At 36.0% G+C, this 17,678-nt stretch overlaps 1 long non-coding RNA gene across 2 annotated transcripts in view; it reads right to left on the bottom strand.

The window, feature by feature from the left end:
• The window catches only part of LOC100737186 (uncharacterized), a 566,938-nt gene that overhangs the window by 35,399 nt on the left and 513,861 nt on the right, over positions 1-17,678 (bottom strand). Inside the window, exon 4 of one of the 2 annotated variants that reach the window (XR_014816031.1) lies at positions 12,886-12,958. The exons of the other annotated variant lie outside the window; for it this stretch is intronic. This is a non-coding gene — a long non-coding RNA (uncharacterized LOC100737186). Of the gene's footprint in view, positions 1-12,885; positions 12,959-17,678 lie in introns of those variants that run through there. 2 annotated transcript variants of the gene reach the window in all.

Genomic DNA, 17,678 nt, shown 5'->3' on the forward strand with positions numbered 1-17,678 from the left:
ATTATTTCTGACTAGCCATCTCTTTAGTGCACAATTCATTTGTCTCTTGTGATACAGTTAGAAATACACAAATGAGACCAGGTTCTACTGAGGCTCCCATTTTCAAATTTAATTTTAAATGTATAAAGTCAGCCATAATTCATACTTTTATAGAAAAAACTTAATGTCTTCTGGAAATTTGTGGATTGCATTATTAATTTTATGAGGTGAGAAAGTGTTCATACTGGGTACTTCATTAATATTTTATAACATTAATGCTTACATTTTCCAATTCAAATGTTTGAAGTATAACAATAGATTCTAAATGATTGATGTGAGTAATTTTAAATGATGTGTTTGATATTTTAAGGGTGCTATTTATTCCTCACAATCCAGTGATGTGCATGGGTGGTTATTTGTACAATTCTTTCACAATGAATGAAAGAATAGAGTTCTTTGTATTCAAGAAGATATTTGGAAGCTTGTTCTAAAGATACAAAATTGCCCTTGGAAAACACTAAGAGAAAACAGGCTGTATTGTTCTTCCTCAAAGAGCACAAAAGGCAATCAAACAAGTGAACTAGAATATGGTAATTATTGATGGTACCCTTAAGAGCAAGCCACAGAAGACAGATGCTTTTCTGGGGCTGAATTTTCTGAAAAATCTATAAAGAGGGGGTGGGAAAAGGGTGGCAAAATTCTGCTTCTACCTTGCACAAAACAATCCATCTGAGTAATATACCAAATCATATTTCTTGATTTAGTTTATAGAGCCTGAAAGGCACAATTGATTGCTGGAGAGATAACAAATAGGTATGAGAAAAAGAAAAAAGAAAAGAAAAGCAACAGGGAAACTGAAGATAATAAAGATGCTATTTTCAGGAGCTCCAATGTGTCAGGATTTGAAGAAGCAGAAACCTAGGCATTCCATTTAGTTTACCAGGCAGCCTCCCAAAATAAAGATGAATTAAAGACTCAGGAAATAAAGGCCCTTGCTATTAATTCCTTTACAGTTATCTTTCTCTCAGAAACTCCTTGGCAATCAGGAGATAAGACCTGATCTTTATATTCGTGTTTTTGTAACTTTAATTTCTCTCTGCTGCTCCTTGGATACTGACAACTAAATCCATAATGCAAATACTCAGAATGCTAGATTGTGAGACAAAACAAAAACTTTTATTCCAGAGTAAAATATGTTTGCTAAATAAGTTAACTTTAATGGCTAAATAATCACACTAGAATTTATAATTATAGAGTGGGGGATAATTTGCTGGCATGTGAGAACCTTTGCATTAGCATCAGATGATGCATTTTTGCCGACTGACTATTACTGATGAAGACATCAAGGTGGCTCTTCGCTGTGTTGTGCAATACTGTGACTGTTTTAAATTGTTCTGATTCTTGGAGTTCTCTGGTGGCCTAGTGGTTAAGGATCTAGCATTGTCACTGCTGTGGCTGGGGTCACTGCCATGGGAGGGATTTGGTCTCTGGCCTGGGAACCTCCACAAGTCATGGGCACAGCCAAAAAAAATTTTTTCTCTGATTCTTTTGACTTTTCCAACCTTCCACTTTTTGACAAAACCAAGCGCCATAGTGTGAATATTTGTGTTTGCCCCAAAATTCTTATGTTGAAGTCCTAACGCCCAAGGTGAAGGGATTAGGAAATACCTTTGGAATTAGGTCATGAAGGTGGAGCCCTCATGAATAGGATATTTTTATTTATTTATTTTTTTGGCCACATCTGCAGTATGCAGTTTCCAGGCCAGGTATTGGAGTTGCACCATGGCAGTGACCAGTGCCACAGCAGAGGTAACACTGGATTGCTGACTTATTGAGCCATCAGGACTTTGGTCTTATAAAAGAGGCCCTAAAGAGTTTATTGACCCCCTCCCTCATGCAAAGATATAGCAGAAGGCAATCGTCTGTAACCCACAAGAGGACCTCATCAGAATCTGATCATGCTAGCACCTTAATCTTGGACTTCCAATTTTAAGAAATGTGAGAAGTAAATAATCATTGTGTATAAGCCTTTCAATATCCATTTTTGTTTTGTTTTATTACAGCAGCTGGGATGAACTAAGACCTCAGAGTATTTCCAGTTTGTTTTAAAATACAGAAAGAGCTACAATAGAATTCCACTCTAAAAGAGTAGAGTAATAAATTTTAATTATTATTTTATACTTACGGTGGAAAGCCTCTTGAGAAGTCCCTTCCTTTAAACATAAAAATGCCATGTGTTATCTTAGGTCAACCTAGTTCATGATTTGTACTAATTTTGATTATTAACATGGCCCATGACTTAAGAATAAGCATATAATATAATGAATAAGAATTTTATGGGTTCACACATGCATATTTATCCTAAACACAGTGAACTGACCTATTTCAAACAATGTAAAGCAACTTTATCACTGGGACTCCCACTACCCCTTTAAATTTACTCAGTGGGACCATGACTTCCCTTGAACATAAGTACAAAATTATACTGAACTATGATTTGACTTAACTGGTTTTGGTCATTGAAATCCCTACGGGCATTTTCCCATTTTAATTCCAAAATTAAACAAACTTGATTTTGAGATTTATGCTCTTCTTTCTAGGTGATTTCTTGTCATCTAAATGCCATTTCTGCTGTAAATAACACTGCTTTGCTCATTTAAGGAATCTTTTCAGCATCTCTCCTGTACTGGTCACTGTGCTAGGCAAACCAGATATGAATGGTCCCATACTTCAAGGAGCTTACAGCCTAGTCAGGAAAGGAAAGTAATAACGATTTAAAGAGACAAGTATAATGAATATATAACTGTCATGAAATACACAAATGAAAGAAACAAGTAAAGAGCTGTGGTTGACATCTCTGTAGGGACAGCCAACATCTGCTAGTGGTATCTGCAAGTATCCCCATTCCATCTTTCTGGAAAAGCAAATGCTCATTCCCTTTAGTACAATTAAAACTGGGCTCTGAAATTTAACCAAGTTTTTTTTTTTTTTCTGTTTTTTCTGTTATTTGTCTTTTTAAGGCAACGTCTGTGGCATATGGAGTTTCCCAGGCTAGGGGTCTAATCAGAGCTGTAGCTGCCAGCCTATGCCACAGCCACAGCAACACCAGATCCGACCCACATCTGTGACCTGCACCACAGCTCACGGCAACACCGGATCCTTAACCCACTGAGAGAGGCCAGGGATCGAATCTGCAACCTCATGGTTCCTAGTCGGATTCTTTTCCACTGCGCCATAATGGGAACTCCTAACCAAGTTTTATGGAGGACTTAGGAGTGGCCTGAGTACATTACCTGGAATGAACAACCTCCTGCATAAATGGTGAGTCTTAGAACACAGGGACAAAAGCTATGCCCCTGCACAGAATGAGAGGCAGTTTCCAGAAGCTTTAGACATTTCTGCATGTTACAGTCTTGAACCTACTGCCCTTTACACCAAAGTCCAGTGCCTGTCTGGGATCACTGAGAGTAGGTCCCTCCTCTTCTCTCTGGGGTGTTGTACTCTCACCATTGTGACAGATCGACACAGTCAATGACTCGTATCCACAACTGAAGTTAAATCTTTAACACTAATCTTACAACAAAATCCACTCACTCTAGGTAGACTTTTTCCAAATGCCACTTTGTTGCAACATTTGCCCTGCTCTGAGTAGAAAAGATCTCTCCTATACATCTATCCTGCTGTATTATAGATTTAGAACAATCTATCCTTTGGGGAAATTCTAGATCAAAAATACAAAGATGTCCCAAGAGTAACAGCAAACTTTAGACACAGGTGGACATAAATCCAAATTTAAGTAGAAAGTATTTTCTAATCATTTAGAGGCACACACGTGATTTACCTTTCTATGTAGATTCAAAGTGTGCTATTTTAAATTAGCTCACTAACAATCAGGACTTGTAAGAACAATGCATAGGGAATTGTTTTACCATTCCTTGTCTACAGGGTATCATCAAATGGTCATTTTTCAGAACAAAGTAAGGAACTCCCCTAAAGTTATTTAAGTACCTGTGGCAAAAGGCAAAAACTATTTCTAAAACCCTTAAACCACAATTTTTCCAGTCCACATCCATCGAGTACTCCACTAAATGTGATTCTATACATAACTGAGCTAAGTAAGGCCTGAACTCTTAGATTTTATCTTTGTGTTCTCGAGTCTAATCAGTGCCTAGCTGCAGTGTTTTATAAAAGCCTGAGTGAAGAAGTGAAAGAATTACCTATCAGTTGAAGCTCAACCCCCCTTAACAGCTTCATGACAAATTACTTAAAGGTTCAATTTCATCATCTATACATTTAAGATATGATACTATGTGTTTAATAAGTTGTGAGAATGTTTAGCACAATATAAGTGAAAGCTATTATTATTATTAGTTGTTTTAAATTAATATGACTCTAAAGGTAGATTCATAAGTAATGAGCTTCAATCAGTAACAGAGAATCAAGCTGGAGAAGGCATCTGAGAATCAGTAAAATGATTTTCTCATATTGAAGAAACTACAGACAGGAAATCCACAGACAAGATGGTAAGTCCTAATTGTGACTCTGCTGAGATTTGTAGGAAATATCATTATAGCCAATGACATCCATACACATGCTCTTTGTAATGGAGTCTTAGCTATTTTTTTTAATTGTAGAGCAATAGGCTTATCCTTTTATATAGTAGACAAAAGAGAGACTTTTAAAAGATGGCCTTGGAGTTCCCTGATGGTCTAGCAGTTAAGGATTCACCATTGTCACTGCTATTGCTTGTGTGTGACTGCTGGCCTGGGAACTTGCACGTGGCCAAAATTATTTTTTTAATTAAAAAAAAAAGGTGGCCTTATAAAAGAGCTTGCACTTGCAAACAAGCTTTAGACACCAGGTCAATCAAAATGTTACAAAAATTTCAGATTTTTTTGGGAGGTCAATTTTAGTGGACATAGGAAATTCCACAGATGGTAATTATATTAATAACAGATGTTTTTAAATACACATGTTGACAAAGAGAAAATTTCTCTTATGTCGAATGTATCATAGCTCCTTCCTCTTCCTACCTCATTCCAGTCTCCTCTTTGAAATGTTCTGTAAGCATCTAGGATAAAAATGGATGGCTGGGTGACAGCTACACAACAATGCTAATGTACTTAAAGCCACTGGGTTGTACACTCAAAAATGGTTAAAACAGTAAATCCTATGCTAGGTATGTTTTACAATTAAAAAAAAATAGCTTACTGGGTATAGAAGTAATAGATTCCTATATAAATTATAATTGTGCTAAATAATGAAGTCCTTATTTATTTTTAAATGTTTTAAATGTTGAAGTAGTTCATGAGGGGTTGAGAAATGATAGAGTATCATCATCACCCTCTTTTCTTTTTCTCTTCACAGCTCTCATCGGCTGTCCCTCCTCTGCACGCTTCTGTCCAACCTCACAAGATTAAGCTGCTGGGTTTCTTTTCTTTCCTTTTTTCTTTTTTAAAAACTTATTCTGGGTTCTTGAATTGCTGCATGCCTCTTGCTGTAGTGGAGGAATGAGACTTTAGATAAGAGGCTCCTTTGAAGCTCTATGACGTTTTTGGTTGGTATGTGCTGAAGCAACCAGAACAGATTTTTTTTTTTAATTTTATTATTATTAAAGTATAGTTGCAAGTTCAGTTGTATAACAAAGTGGCCCAATCACAGACATTTCCCTGTGATGTACAATAGGATCCCATGTAAATGCCAATAGTTTGGCTTATCAGCTACTATGGGTACCAGGCTAAGTTTACTTTTTTTAATGTAAAGAAAAATGTATGCTTATGCTTTAGTGGAAAAGTACGGATTGCCTACCTCATTCCAGGAGAATACCTCTTTGGGTGATCTCATTCTGATTCTATGGAAACTATTTTGCAAATTGTCTAAATTTTGGTAAGCCAAAAACAATGTAAAGTAATTGTCTACATATATACAGATTCTTTCCTATCTGGTTAGAGGTTAAGCTGATTTTAATTTCTCTTTCCTTCCTTGTGGAAAACCAGTTTTACATCCATCTGTATATTTACTTCTATATTCCTGATCTATAAATGTGTCTAAGCTTTGGATTCTCATCTTGAATGAGTTATAACATCTTTCTGGTTCTCTCATTGGCTGTAAGTTAAATAACATCCTTAACACCTGTTCATTTTCGCACCTGCATGAAAATCATGATTTTATCTTTTTTGAAAGTTATATGTTTTCCATTAGATATAAGGTAAAGAAAAAGAATTTTTAAGTTTGTCATTTATCCAGTTCTGTTAGGAGGAGAGTCACATCTGAAAATTAATTCTGTAATAAGTATTAAGTTATTGACTGAAGTTTATATGTATAGTAATGAATAATTGTCTCAAGTCTATGTTACTTCTGGAGGTCTTTTATATTAAAAAATTTACGCTGCACCTCATCTTGTTGCTAAAATTCCAAAAGATTGCATAGAATGAACCACAGATAGCATTTTATTTTTTTCTAGAGAAATAAAAAAATTCCACAGCAAAAAAGCTATCTGGAAAAAAAATATGTGTACAGGTTGGTTGACTAAAATTAAAACTATTTTTAATAAAATATGATTAGTGTATGCTAGTTCTAAATAAAATATGATGGTCTTTTTCTCACCTTTATGGAAGGTGCAAGGATTTGTGTGCCCATGTGTATGGAGAGTGAGAGCCCTGGAGGAAACATTTTAAAAAATAAGTGAATTTTAAAAAGCATGTGTTAGTTTTTATGTCTTTAATTAAATACTTTCAGGATGGAATAAACATTCCTTTATAAGCGTAAAAAAAATCAAGTTACAACTAAATATGTCAAGGAGAAAAAATCCGCAATATGTATTTCTGCAGAAACAGCTCAGAAATGTTTACCTAAATATCTTAGAAAATATTCAAAACCTGTCCAAAGCTTCTAAATATCTCTATTAATTGCATATACTTTTACCAATAAAGATAGCTGTAGACATTGAGAATAGTAAATATTGATGATAATCTATAGTGAACTTGATCATTAGCTGTGTTTTAGAGGACGCTCACCAGGATCTTTCTATCTCCCAGTTTCTCCAAGATAAGTGTATTGGTCAGGGCTGTCTAGAGAAACAGAACCATGAGGATTTATATATATTTATATATATATATACTGATAATTAAAATAGTATTTTAGCTGGAAAAATAATTAGAAAAGAGAAAGAAATAGACACTTCCTCACATATATGAAGAATTGGGGGAGTTCCCATCGTGGCTCAGTGGTTAACAAATCTAACAAGGAACCATGAGGTTGAGGGTAGGATATCTGGCCTCGTTCAGTGGGCTAAGGATCCAGTGTTGCTGTGAGCTGTGGTGTAGGTTGCAGATGTGGCTCGGATCTGGTGTTGCTGTGCCTCTGGCATAGGCTGGCATCTACAGCTCTGATTAGACCCTAGCCTGGGAACCTCCATATGCTGCGGGTACGGCTCTAGAAAAGACAAAAAAAAAAAAAAAGAATTGGAAAAAAATATGATATGTTGATATAAACAAAGGTGAAATAATGAGAATCAATATTTATATTAAGTTTTATACAATATTAGAGATAACACTCTAGGAACTTTTCATAAATTGATCATTAATTCTTATAACAGTTCTAATTCGTAGGCTCTGTCATTCCAGGTTCGTGAATAAGGAAGCTAATAAGAGGCACGGTTAGACTTAGTTCGCTGGTGTGTTTCATTTCAAAAATACCATGTTCTCCCCACTTCTTCGCGTAGCCTCATTATATCTACAGATTCTGTCTTCTCACTTCTCTTCCCTTTGTCAAAACATCAAATATGGAAATGATATAAAAGTTGAATATTAATGTGTTTATTACTTTTTTGTTTCCTAATCATGCAAACTATTCTTTAATTGGGCATATTTAATATATGAATAGATGTCTTTAGAGTATACATGCATATATGTACACTCTAACTTGGTCGGTAAACTGGGTCGTTGGGAATAAAACTTGGCCATCGATAGATAACTGGTGAAATTAAGATGCTTGACTTAAAAATTGAGGAGCAGACTTGTATCCATGGTGACTCCACAAATGTGCCAACACCTGGCAAAGCTCACTCAGAAACATCTTGTCAGCTTCTTTCAGAAATGCACATAAAAAAGAGGAACAGGATAATAAGAAATCCATTGAACAGCAATTCATGAGTAATAGCAAATTTAAAAAATACAAGTAAACGTATTTATTTCCCATGGGCAAGTCACTGTGGAAGCAAAGATGAACAAAATGTGATTCTTGCTCTCAAAGAGCTAATATTTTTATAGGGAGTGATAAGGATGCATAGAATTCACAGTATATATTAAAAGTGGAGGGTGTTGTAAATGAAAACACAAAGTGAGGTGTTCCCATTGTGGCTCAGTGGTAATGAACCTGACTAGTATCCATGAGGATGTGGGTTTGATCCTTGGCCTTGCTCAGTGGGTTAAAGATATGGCATTGCCATGAACTGGTATGTAGGTCTCAGAAACAGCTCAGATCTGGCATTGCTGTGGCTGTGGCATAGACCAGCAGCTGCACCTCTGATTCAACCCCTAGTCTGGGGACCTCCATATGCTGTGGGTGCAGCATTAAAAAGAAGGAAATAAAACACAAAGTGAAAAGGTTCATTGTGGGGAAGAATTTGGATTAGGGCTTGAATGAAAGGTAATATTTCTGAGGGGCGTTGATAGGTGAAGGCAGGGAGAAATAATGTGATAAGTGCCCAGTGGTGGAGTGAGTCTGTCAGGAATGTCACGTGATATGGCTGCTCCAGGGCCATATTGCCTGGAATATTTAAAAGTTTGAAGTTATTTATTTTGCATGCACAAATGACTTTCATGTGGCTAATTCTAATGGATGTATTTCAATTATTATTCTATCTGATATGTCAGAAAAAATGGTAGCTATTATTCACTTCCTGCATCTAGACAGGCTTTCTTCTTTTAGTGTCTCTTATTTCTTAGCATCTGAAAATTCTGATCTCTAGAGCTGCCCTCAAATTCACATGTCCATCATATGTCCACCACTAAGAACTTCAGTAGGTAAATAAAAATCATTATACCTCAAACTGAAAGTGAAGTTTTTACTCCTCCCTTATTGTAAAACTGGGATCAGTTTGATGTTCTTTTTCAAAGCAAATTAACATGATCATCCAACTAGTTGCTAAAATTAGAAATCCAGGCGTCATCCTCAATACCTCTCTCTTCTGAACAACACCAGATCCAGTGCCTGTAGACATTTTCTCCAAGTCTCTCTCAAATTTACAACTTCTCTCTCCTTCCTGCTATATATTTTAGCCACACAGGGTTGTTTTGCTGTTTAGAACTCAAATTGCATCTTCCTGTCTTGAACATTTTGCATATGCAGTATATATCATTTGACATTTTATGTTCCTCCCACCCCACGCTTAAAAAACATTCATCTTTGTGGAGTTAGTTCCCATTGCGGCTCAGTGGGTTAAGATCATGACATAGTGTCTACAAGGATGTGGGTTTGAACCCTGGCCTCACTCAGTGTGTTAAGGAAATGGCGATGCCACAAGCTGCAGTGTAGGTTGTAGATGTGGCTTGGATCTGCTGTTGCTGTGGCTGTGGCTTAGGCCAGCAGCTGTAGCTCTGATTTGACTCCTGACCTGGAAACTCCCAAATGCTGCAAGTGTGGCCATAAAAAGAAAAATAAAAAACACTCGTTTTCAGACCACAGCCGATGATGACAATGCTTATAATCCTCACATATTAGATCTTTTTTTCATGATTATATCTTCTCATAACTCTCATAGTCTTTATGTTAATAATTACAATTGCACTGTAAAGGTCAGTTTAATAATTATTTATTAAATTAATTAATCACCTCTACACCACTAGTCTGTAAGTTACATGAGAGCAGGGATAATCTGTCTTGTGCTAATACATAACAGAATTTAAATAGCTATTTGATGAATAGATGTAAAGAATAAATTCATGAATGAACTAGAGGCAGTGAGGCTGAGAGGAAGCAGTGATCTGGGCTTGTACTGATGCTGAAGAAGAGGGGCTAGAATAGATAGTAAAGCTTTGCAAAAAGGGAAGAAAATAAAATTAATAAATGGGATTATCTTTCAGATGAAGGGTTTAGGGAAAAGCAAAATCAAGAGAGATTCCAAAGTTTCAAGGTTGGTTGTGTGTGTTCATTGAAAATTTAGTGGAAGAAATGCTCAAGGCCAAGGTTCGAGAGCAAGACAATACCAACAAGAAGGGGTTGGAGACCACAACAGAGGACCAAGAAACAAACAAACAAAATCTGAGGGTAGAGAAAGATTTTATATTTAAAAATATAAATACCCTGTTCCTTATCAAATTTATAGTTTATATGTTCCTACTTTATTGAAAGGGTTATAATTCATTAACATAATTATTTATTTTGAGGACCAAATTGTCCCAGATGTGGCTGGTGGAAGTCCTTTCGTCTGGCTTTTATGCCATTTGACACATCCTCATTTATCTTTGAGCATTTCCTTCCTTCCTGGCATAGTAATATGTTCCAAGCTCACCTAGTACTTATTTTCTCTAGGCTCGGAATCAGTCGTTTAAAAAAATATATTTCATATGACTCCTAGTTCCTTTTAGTAGAGAATGGTATTAGAAATCAAGATCTGGGTGCTAGGCGTACATACACACAGAAATGCACGCATATCATACACTATATGTCTGTGTGTATATATACGTATATTTATGTGTGTATACATACACATATTTATATTTATAGCTGTTTATCAATCCATCCATCCATCTATCCATCACCATGAGCTGACACTGATATCTCCAATTTTGAGCTAACACCGTAGCCATCTTTCTAGTTTTCTCCTTTGTCACATAGGTATCTCTCCCTGATTTTATCAGTCTCCCTGCATATCGCTAATTTCCTGCCTGCTGTCCCCACTGTCCCTACTCAGGACATGACATTGTTCACCAGGCCAATTCCTGCATGCAAGTCTTCATGACCCCTCTTGGGCTCTCACACCCTGAGCTGGACTATTGCCCTCTGCAAAACCCTCCTGACTGTGCTTGGGTTCCCACAGTCAATGTCAGGCCACCTCCCAGCGCAGGCCCTCCTCCCTCTGTAAGGATTCCCATACCACACACTGGCCCATCGCCCTTCAGACACACAACTTTTACACCCCTCTGGGGTTCCTGCCCCTCCCCACTACCAAAGCCTACATAGCACAGACCTGTAGGCAAAGGCAACAACATACTCTTTGTAAATCTACTTTTTGCATATATAATTAACACTTCCTACATTACTAAATGCTCCTCCACTACATCACTTTAACGGTATTCCATTTTCTTATGCTCCTATCTTCTACAGAATGTTGTTGTTTTCCTACAGTGGAAATTATTGACAATGTTGACTATTTTATATAGATGATGTAATTCATGCACATTACATCCTGCCTTTTCATTCCTTGAGGAAAAGAATCATACTTTGAGTAAAGATATTTTGATTTGAGTCCTAGTTTGTTGCATGATCCTTAATTCCTAGGATCTTGGTTTCTCCTCTCAAGAATGTGTTCATTTTTTGTATCAGGGCCTTGGTGTGTATTGTTTCCTCTGCTTGAATCACCCTCCCATGGGAGGTAAAATTTATTTCCTCTAGTTGTTTAAGTCTCAGTTCTCTGGAGAAGTGGCATTTGACTAGGGATTTTTCTTTACTTCCTTTCCTTGGTGTGAAAAGCTCAGATTAGCTGGGAAAGTTATTTCATTCTTTGCTTGACAAGCTTTCTCGGATTTAGTGTCCTCCTGGAAATCCCTCAAATTTTTTCCTCATAGGGCCACAGGTAACACTGTGTCTGGTATATAATAAGAATTTAATAAATATTTGTTTAATAAATTAATGACTTAATAGTGGTGAAGACTGCAAACGACATTTTAAAAATAGCAACTGTGTAAGGAAAAGGATGTTTGGCTTAATAAGCATAATACATACACTAAAATGCAATTATATGAGGGGAAATAGTTGAAAATGGTAATAATGGTTAATGGGATTCCAAATATCAAAAGCACACTGGGCAAAAATTTCACAGTATCTAGGCCACCTAGAATTAGCTAATGAATACGTCTGTCTCACAACCCCTCCCCATAGAGACCTGGGCCTTAACATCGCAAGTTTTTCATAAACTTCAAAAAATGTTGGGTTGGAGTAATGCTGAAAACACAGCTTTTGTCTGTATTTCTCAGTCTCCTACCCTTGCTTATTCATATATTCAATACTGTATTCCCATTTAGAGTTTCATTCTCCTCACTTCAGCATACCCCTGATGACCCCAGATCTACCTGAGGGCATTATTTCAGCTTTAATTCTCAGTAATAATGGGTTCATTTTCTCACTGTGTTTTCAATTCAAATTTCTGCGAAGGATTTGACCACAATTGCCCCAGCTACCTGTGAGAAAATGCGACTGCGACACTACCAGATCCTTAACCCTCTGAGCCGCCAAGGAACTCCTTACTTCTTTCCTTAAGAAGGGTGGCAAAGGACCACTTTTCCTCTTCCCTTTCTATGGACCTGGAAGATTCAAAATGGACCCTGCCCAGTCCAACAGTCACAAATCCAAAAGAAAAGCAGGCATAGACCTTTTGATGTCAGTTGAGGAAAAGCAAAAACAATTGACAGACACTGCAAAAGATACTCTTATTCATGATAGGATAATTATATGAGGAATCAGAGCAAATATCTTGGTCTGAAATGAAGCTAGTCTAAGAGATCATTACCAATATGTCACAGGACGTGAAAACCAGAATGGCCAGATTGATTTTTAAAAGTGCAGTGGACGCAATTGCCACTATATTGGATATTAAAGTAGAAAACATGAATGAGAAATTTTCAATGAACTTAAAGGAAAAGGATGAAGAAATTAAAAAGAGTAAGGAAAAGATATCTTACAGACCTGGAAGAGGAGAAATCCATATTATAGGAAGTACAGCAATGAAGGATGGGGTGGACAAAGTTGTAGCTTCCACCTAAGACATGAAGGAAGATGACTGCTCTGAGTTGAAGAAACCTTTTAGTATTTATTTCAGATTTATAGGTTTTATTAATAATAATGTTAGCAAAATCCCCAAACTTGATACACTTGGTGAAGTTTTAGAATTTCAGAAGTGAATTTACAATCCCACGGTATCCATCCTGGGGGCAAATGGCTGTCTACGAAGACACAAAACAAAACTAGCAATTGCTCTACAGCAATAAATACTGAAAAAATTGGTGGAACAAAAGCTGCACCATTTTGAGAGGATATTACATGTAACTATTCATACTTACATGGATAGTTTGCTACTCTTTATCCTTGATTACTTTTGCCTTCGTAACCTGTTAACAAGTATCAATATGTCCAAGTTCTTAAATTTTTAAGAATTCATTTCATGTATTTGTGTATGTCCAGTAACTAGTATTTTTCTTATTAGATATATTGAGGTATAGTTACTATACAATAAAATTCAGCTATTTTGTTCAGTTTTAGTGAATCAATGCCTTTTGCTGAGATTGGATGGTCCTTCACCTAATGTTGATGTTTGGTATCCCAGCAGACTCACAGCAGAAAAAAAGTGGACAGTGTTGCAAGTATGAAGCAAAGGTTTTCAGTTACCTCATTTCTAATTCCCCATCTTCAGCAAAGTAAGTATAGAATAACTGTACCATTTTCGGGAGTACAGCCACTGAGGTTGGGTTCAGCGTGCTTTAGTGAGGTGAATTATACCAACAACAAATATAATGCACACATATGCAGGCAAGGTAATTGTGTGTGTGTGTGTGTGTGTATGTGTGTGTGTGAGGGAGAGAAAGAGATCTCTTACTAATTATCTTGCTGAAATTTGTCTCATCAGTTGAGTTCATAATGTGATTTGGAACTGTATGTGTAATATTTTTAGATTAATCATAACTCCATATCAGTGATCTTGTTAGCCACTTTGCCATTTTTTTTTTTTTCTTGTCTTTTTGTCATTTCTTGGGCCGCTCCTGTGGCATGGGCATGTGGAGGTTCCCAGGCTAGGGGTCCAATTGGAGCTGTAGCCACTGGCCTATGCCAGAGCCACAGCAACGCGGGATCCGAGCCGCGTCTGCGACCTACACCACAGCTCATGGCAACGCCGGATCGTTAACCCACTGAGCAAGGGCAGGGATCGAACCCACAACCTCATGGTTCCTAGTCGGATTCGTTAACCACTGCACCACGATGGGAACTCCTGCCGTTGTTTTTAAAAGGGATCACAAGCTTGCGATTTGTGCCACAACTTGAACAAATTAAATTGACCAAGCTCAAAACACCTTGACTGCAACCTTGTGAGACCCCAAGCAGAAGACCCAGCTAAGCCAAGCATGGACTCCTATGCAATAATAAATGTATGTTGTTTTAAACTGTAAAGTTTGTGGTAGTTTATTACTAAGCAATAGATAACTAATACAGTGGACATCGTATTTTATTCCTGTGTTTAGTGGAAATGTCCCTATAGTTCCCTCTTAAGAAGAGTGATAGATTTAAACTGATGCTGTGTCAAACAGTATATGACACAGAAGAGAAATTAAACATTTTCGAAAAATGAAATGAAAAGAAATAAAATGAAAAAAAAAATTGAAAAACAAACCCCTAGGATACAATGTCAATGAAAGAAAGATAAATGTTCAGGATAGAGCTAGATTTAGACACTTTTACTTTATCCTATGCTTTATCACTTTCGTTCTTTCTACATTACTTCTGACTTTTCTCAGACTTTTTTTTATTTAATGATTTTTATTTTTTTCCTTTATAGTTGGTTTGCAGTGTTTTGTCGGTTTTCTACTATACAGCAGAGTGACCCAGTCACACATACATATATACATTCTTTTTCTCACATTATCCTCCATCAAACTCATGGACATGGAGAACAGACTTGTGGTTGCCAAGGAGCAGGAGGAGGGAGTGGGATGGACTGGGAATCTGGGGTTAATAGGTGCAAACTATTGCATTTGGAAGGAATTAGCAATGAAATTCTGCTATACAGATCCTGGGAATCTCAGATGGTTTTGAGAGTTTTTACCCATATGGAATTCATAATTGCACAGAAACTACAGTTTGTGGGTTTTTGTTTTGTTTTCATTTAGAGAAGATGAAGTATGTTGACTTATTACAGATATATGTTTATAAGATGTCCTGCTATCTTTTAGATAACACTCCCCTTTTGTTTACTTTGAAAAATCATAAAATGTTTTCTCTTTTAGAATTTTAGGCTGTGGGTCATCTTTTCTCTAAAGTTTTGGAGTTCAGAGTTCTATTCCATTTAAAGCATAATTTTCCAGAAAAAATTGCTTAAAAATTGACTAAGTGTTAAATATTTTTTATAATGTTGAATAGTGTGTAAATGGAGGTTACTTCTATTTTTCTGTTTTATATAAAAGCTCTCTAATTAATAAAAAAGAAATAGAAAACAGTATGTTTATGCTGCCTCATGAGACAGTGTATTTTTTTCTAAGTGGAAGTGTTTAATAGGAGCTTAAATAATTAATGATAAATAATATTTTAAAATCAATTACCCTTTCAGTACAAAGAAAAAGATAGTCAAGGTGATAAAGCTTCTTTCAACTTGAGATTTTCGTTATATGTAAAAAATCATTTTAAATTTCAGTTTAGCTCTAATTTTAGAATAGATGGTTCAAGACAATGTTTTTAATATTTTGTGCTATTTTTTAAAGTTTATTGTGAAGATTGTTTTTCTTTGAGGATATGGACTACAGATAGTGTCATTTGAGGAAAGATTTCTTTCTTATGTTACAAATCAGAATCTAGTTTACATCTTTATTTCAACTGCAATAACCTTACAACAACAGAGATTTCAGGGCTTTCTTGATATTTGACATCGCAAATGCCATTTTGCCACCTAGTGGTTTATACTGACATTTTCCTTAGGAAAAAAATCTTAAATTTCTTGTTTTTTTAAAGTAATATATTAAACATGAATTATTTAAACCACAAGATATTTACTACATTCATATTTAGGATACAATAATTCTAGGAATGATTCAATTTATACTTTTGAGTTATATTTTGGTAAACACACCATATCTAAATTTTATTTTGCCATATGCATGTTGCAGCTGCTCCCTACGCCACAGCTGTAGCAATACTGGATCCTTAACCCACTGCACCACAGTGGTTTGGAACTCCTAAAATATTATTTTTGTTGAACAACATCAAACTAGTGCAGTTTAAAATTCTTAGCTCAAATGTTCCTTTGAAAAAATGTCTCTTGAAACCTGTTCTTCTTTGAGGAATTAAAATAATAGAAAATCTCATTAAGTTTTAGAGAATGATAAATTTGTATTTCCTATAAAGATATAAAAACAAACAAGTGTGAATTTTATTTAACCTAGTGATGAAACTTGTGAGAAGTAACAACCAACTCAAGGGAAAAGCAGAAAAGCTGACACATTTATAGTCAAATGATTTGACAAACGGAGGTAAAAGCAGCTTCTTCTATAGTGAATAGGTCAACAGTCTTCTTCCAGACAGAATTTGCCTGCCTACAGAGAATAATAATATTGCATTGCTATCGGCTATTTGCAATTTACAGAGTTATAAAATAATTTTCATAGAATCAAATCAGGTAATACTTAATTAGGAGAGCCATAGACATTTTGCCTTCCATTGAAAAACATTTTTTTTCCTACATATTATACAATTTCTGTCTCTGCTTTGTGTATTTCCCCATATATATAGAACTGTTGCAGTCTATATTGTTTCATGATATAGATTCATCATTTGAAACTAGAATAAGAAACTGGGCACATACAACAAGTACAGTCAGCCCTCCACATCTATGGGTTCTGCATCTATAACTATGGATTCAAACAACTGGGAACTATTTCAAATCAACTTGATCAAAATCTCTGGAGGCAAAATCTGGACATTAACGCTTTAAAAAAATCTGCCCAGATTTTAATGTGTATCCAGTGATGAGAACCATTCCTTTGATAGCTATTAGATGGTTTAGTGATGGTCCTTACAGACTCTAGTCCATAAGAATTGTTTGGATATGGAGAAAATACAGGGTAAACAAATGATGGGGTAGTTCAATATCATTAGCAAAATCACCATTATTGTGAGATGTGGCTTGATGTTTTAGATATTTGAATTATCAGAATCCATATTCCTTAAGGAAACTTCTAATTATCCTTTGATTTCTCATGTACCGGGCCTATAGTTAATAAAACACTTTGATCTTATTGCATGAAAAAAAAAATCTGGTCCTCTTTGAGAACATGTCAGTCTTAGATTAACAAATTGGCTCTTAGATTCTTTTACATAAATCTCATGAAATTGCTTAATATTAATGTGGCTCAAGGTGGAGCCCCCAAAACCTTACTTCTCCAGCAGTGACATCCCTATATGACCTTGTATATGCCTATGCTACACATAGCATTTGTGGTTTATGATGATTAAGAAACAAAATGTTTCCAAAATAAAATCAAGTACTTTATGAATTTTAAAGACATACAGTCCTTATCTTTTAAATAGTGCTATTACTCTTTTCACCTTTCCCTTTTCACAAATACCATCTTTCATTGGAGGGCTTCTTCCCAGTTCAAGAGTTTCAGTGTTGAGTGTTATCAATTCTCCAGGACACACCCCCCCGGCTCTGCTCCCAGGATAGGTTCTCCCAGGCAACATCCCTCAGTTTAAGCCTTTTTTCATCTGCTTCTTCTCCA

Source organism: Sus scrofa, chromosome 9 (genome assembly GCF_054392235.1).
Source record: "Sus scrofa isolate SSC_HxYL_T2T_F1_AM1 chromosome 9, Sscrofa_HxYL_maternal_Yorkshire_Landrace_v2.0, whole genome shotgun sequence".
NCBI lineage: Eukaryota > Metazoa > Chordata > Mammalia > Artiodactyla > Suidae > Sus > Sus scrofa.